This window comes from Corvus brachyrhynchos, unplaced genomic scaffold (genome assembly GCF_000691975.1).
Source record: "Corvus brachyrhynchos isolate BGI_N302 unplaced genomic scaffold, ASM69197v1 scaffold166, whole genome shotgun sequence".
NCBI classification, from domain to species: Eukaryota; Metazoa; Chordata; class Aves; order Passeriformes; family Corvidae; genus Corvus; species Corvus brachyrhynchos.
The window spans coordinates 679,636-684,072 of NW_008239671.1; the positions used below are offsets into that span (position 1 = coordinate 679,636).

The following is a 4,437-nucleotide window of genomic DNA, read 5'->3' on the forward strand; positions in this document are numbered from 1 at the left end:
AGGATTAGGAGCCCACTCTTAGTTTACACTTGCTTCTGAGACTGTAACTCACTAATGATAAGGTGAAAGTGCAAAAAAACTTTGTATAGGCTGTGTTATTCCAAGCCTTTGGCTGTGGAAATGCACAGAAAATACTCAGGGAGGAATAGAGTTGGTATTTTGATAAGTTCCCTGTGAGGGTGGTGAGGCCCTGGCACAGGGTGCCCAGAGAAGCTGTGGCTGCCCCTGGATCCCTGGAAGTGTCCAAGGCCAGGCTGGACGGGGCTTGGAGCAGTGTGGGATAGTGGAATGTGTCCCTGCCCACAGCAGGGGGTGGGACTGGGTGATCTTTAAGGTCCCTTCCAACCCAACCCATTCTTTAATTCTCTGATTCTGTATTTAATACCATGTGAAGTTTTCTCTTTCGGGTTGTGAGGCTCAGGGTGCTTTAAGTTGTCTTGACTTCTTGCCTGATGGTTGGAGGGAGGGGTTGTTGTCATGGGAGCTTGGAGCATCACTGATCCTGGTAAATCACAGAATCATTTAGATTGGAAAAACCCTCTAAGATCACCAAATCCACCCATTCCCCCAGCACTGCCCAGGCCACCACTGACCCATGTCCCCAAGTGCCACATCCACACAGCTTTTAAATCCCTCCAGGGATGGGGACTCCACCACTGCCCTGGGCAGCTGGGCCAGTGCCTGAGGTCTTGTATTTCAGCCTTCATTGCAGGTTGTAACTTGAGGTTTTAGTCTGTGTAGCCTTGTAAGCTTTGGGGGCTTTTTAGGGAATCCCAGAGAGCTCTTTAATTCTGCTTTGCTTTAGGCCTCTAAGACAGCCCAAATCCTGAAAAGATATTCCAGAAGGCTGAATTAGTAGTGGGAGAAAAATGTGTGATAGCTTTAGAAACCTTTTCCCCAAGTTAACAAAAAAACCCCAAAGCAAATAAATACCAAAGAAAACACTACCCAAAACAAAGCCACCAGCACCAAAGAAATATTAAAACATTGTTTGGTATAGAATAATGGAAGTTAAAAGAAGCTATTCCATGCTCAGGAATGAAAATGTCTTCCTCCCTAATTTGTCTTGTCTAATCCCAGTGCCAAGGTTCTCAGTCATACACACTTGACTGAAAGTAACCCGAGAACTTAATCGCTTAAAAGTGCAAATTCTAAGCCCAAATGCAGGATCTGCCTCTGATAAGAAATAGTTGGAAACTGCTAACTCGTAAGTGTCTCTTCTATTTTGTTTTTCCTTTTCAGAGCTGTAGGATTCCTGCTTTTTCTGGCCTACAGTTCATGCTTGAGCGTTTTAGTGTGCTGTGGAGCCACAAATACCAGAGCGCTTTAGCAGGGCTTGAGAAAAAGATTCTTTTGCCAGTTTTTCCCTTCAGGGAGGATCAGTGGAAATTTTGTGCTTCAAATGCAAAGGAAATTGGGACCTGACTCATGGAGATGATGGCTCCAAGTGTCTGGGAAGGGGGAATCACCAGCAGAGAAGTGAGAAGCTTTGTCTGGAGAAGTTTCCCTGTAGGTTGTCTCTGTCTCTGGTGGTAGCCTGTGGTTCTGGAAGGGCAGTTTGTGTCTCAGGAAAGTTGCTATCTAGCAGGGCACTCGGTGGGCAGAAATAAGGGCTTCTTCACACAGATTGAACTATTTAATCACCATCACAGAGTGGTTCTGAGGGAATTGGCCCAAGGCACAGCTCTGCTCAGGAGAATGGGATTTTTTGGACACCATAAAAAAATTGCCAGTGGCTCTAAGTGAAGGTGTCTCCAGAGCAGCCAACCAGGAGAGATCTTGCATTTTGAGCCTAGTTGATGAGTTAAAATGTGTGATTTTGGCCTGCCTGGGGTCAGGAGAGGCTGTTTCAGTATTTCCCCCTTTTTTGGCACAACAGCCTCTGTTCCTGTCACGGTGCAACGTGGAGCTTTGCAATCAAGGATACCCAGAGCTGTTCAAATGACTGTTGGGCAGCTGGCTTGGGTTTCTTCCTGAGCAGTTTCCAGCATTGAGTTTCCAGCATCAAATTTCCTGGTGTGACTTGACTATCCAGCTAAAAATATTAGTGAGGGAGCATTCATTAATCTCCCCTGAACCCAGCAGGGGTCCTGGCTGCAACAGTTGTGCCTGAGCTGTTGCTGAGGCTTTGCTGTGCCAGTGCTTCCAGTAATTTGATTTTAGTGTGTCTCAGGGAGTGATGGATTTTTCTCCTTTCATGGTGGCTGGTTGCCTTGTGATGTTTAATGTGCATAAAGCCTCTTTAAGCTCAGAGAGTAGATTCAGGTTGGGTGTTACAAAGAGATGCTTCCCTGTGAGGCTGGGGAGGCCCTGGCACAGGGTGCCCAGAGAAGCTGTGGCTGCCCCTGGATCCCTGGAAGTGTCCAAGGCCAGGCTGGATGGGGCTTGGAGCACCTGGGATAGTGAAAGGTGTCCCTGCCCGTGAAAGGGATGGAACTGGATGAGCTTTGAGGTTCCTTCCAACCCAGCCCATTCCATGACTCTGTAATATCTTCCCTAATGTCAGGGGAGTGATAAATGGGTGATAAACGTGGATCTTTCCCCTGTTTCCTCTAAAGGACCAGCAGCAGGGAAATCAAACAGCACTGAGGCATGGAAAGTAATTTTCCCAAGGCATTGCTTGAAGCTTGTGGCTCAGCTGGAGCTGAATCCTTCTGCCTTGCAGTGAGCTGCTGCTGGTGCTGTCATGCACAACCCACTGCAGGATCAGTGTTGATTGAGATGGATTGGGGCCTTCCAGTACCTGAAGGGAGCTCCAAGAAGGATGGGGAGAGATTATTTACAATAGTCTGGAGTGACAGGACAAGGGGAAATGGCTTCAGACTGAAAAAGAGTAGGTTTAGGTTGGATATTAGGAAAAAAATCTTTATTGTGAAGATGGTGAGGCAGGCCTTGGCCCAGAGAAGCTGTGGCTGCCCCTGCATCCCTGGAAGTGTCCAAGGCTAGGCTGAACAGGACTTGGAGCCAGCTGGGATAGTAGAAGGTGTCCCTGCCCATGGCAGGGGGTTGGAATTGGATGATCTTTAAGGTCCCTTCAACCCAAACCGTTCCATCATTCTGTGATCGGGGCTAATAACCCACATGAACGCTTTTGATTAAATTTTTGCTGTCCCTTAACTTTCTCCTTCTGTTGTTCTGCTTCTGGTTGCTTCTCTCAGGCGGGGGAGAAGTTGGTGACACAAAGCCACCTCTGCTATTTTGAAAACTCCTGTTACAGGTGTGTGATAATCTGCCCTCAATGTGAGGCAGACTCACTGCTTGCACTTCTGAGGTGGAGCTGTAGCTCTGTCACCGTCTCCTCTCCTACGAGCAGATGGTTCCAAAGCCTTCTGGGTGGGAGCTGAAATGCTTCAGAGAATCCTCCCTCTCAAGGATGCTGTGGAAAAAGTGATTGATGCAAAGTAAAACAGTGCTAATTGCAATGGATGTGTACTGACAACTTGATAGTTGCTGTGATAATTACAGTAATTAGGGAGATGTTAGCATTTTTTCGCCTGTGTCTATAAATGGAAAAGGTAAGAGAGAGTGTGCATGGAAGGAGGGCACCCATGAGTCAGGCTCTGGGATGGCCCTGTACCCTGGGGGGAACGTGGCATGGTCCTGGCTGTGGAGACAGCTGGGGATCAGATTTGTGAAAGCAATTCAGAGCTTGGTTCTTACTGAGCTTGAGGGGAACTGAGGGTTTAAATACCTCCTGACAATCTGGTTCTCAGCACCATGAATTCCAGCCTGGCAGCCTTCCCACCGGAAGGAAGATCCACATAACAGCACAGTTCCATTTCCTCACTCAGTCTTAGGCTGTTGGAGGAGAGGGACAGGACTGCCAGCCCTCCTTGTCCAGTGCTCTGTGTGTGGATTTCCAAGGACTGTGCAATGGGAACGAGGCGCTTGTAGTTTGATCACTCGATTAATCACCTTCACAGATGACAGGTACAGAAAGGAGTTGAGGTTCTGGAATACACCGGGGCCAGTAAGTGTGGGACAGCAGAAGGAACCAGCAGAGAGCTGGGATAGTTTCAGCCTCTGCTGTCTTTTTTTCATTATAGCTTGAAAGCTAAATCCACAAAGGAAGAAAACTTCCATGGAAGTGGAAAGAAGTAAAATTCAGCAAGTGTCAGAAAAGGTGATGGGCTGGATGGCATTCCCCACCTTCCACTTTAGAATCCCTAACTGGGAGCACTGGGGACAGCTGGTTTCCAGTTTGAGGACAGCTGAGTTGACTTGGCACTGAGATTCATACTGGTAATTTTTCATGCTGCTGAGCTCAGGGTCCCTTTCTCCCAAATAACTTTCCCACATTTTTTCAAACTTCTTGAATTACTTGAACCTAAAGAGGATTTTAAATGCTACCTTAAACATTTTTGCTTTTAGGCTAACTTATTCTACTTTATTCTAGGCTAAAAAAAAAATCCTTTTTTTTTTTTTTTTTTTTTTTTT

General features: G+C 46.9%; 1 protein-coding gene across 5 annotated transcripts in view; it reads left to right on the forward strand.

Annotated features, from left to right (window-relative positions):
• SLC4A11 (solute carrier family 4 member 11) overlaps window positions 1-4,437 on the forward strand; it is a 90,774-nt gene that overhangs the window by 33,897 nt on the left and 52,440 nt on the right. The gene's annotated exons all lie outside the window — the stretch shown is intronic.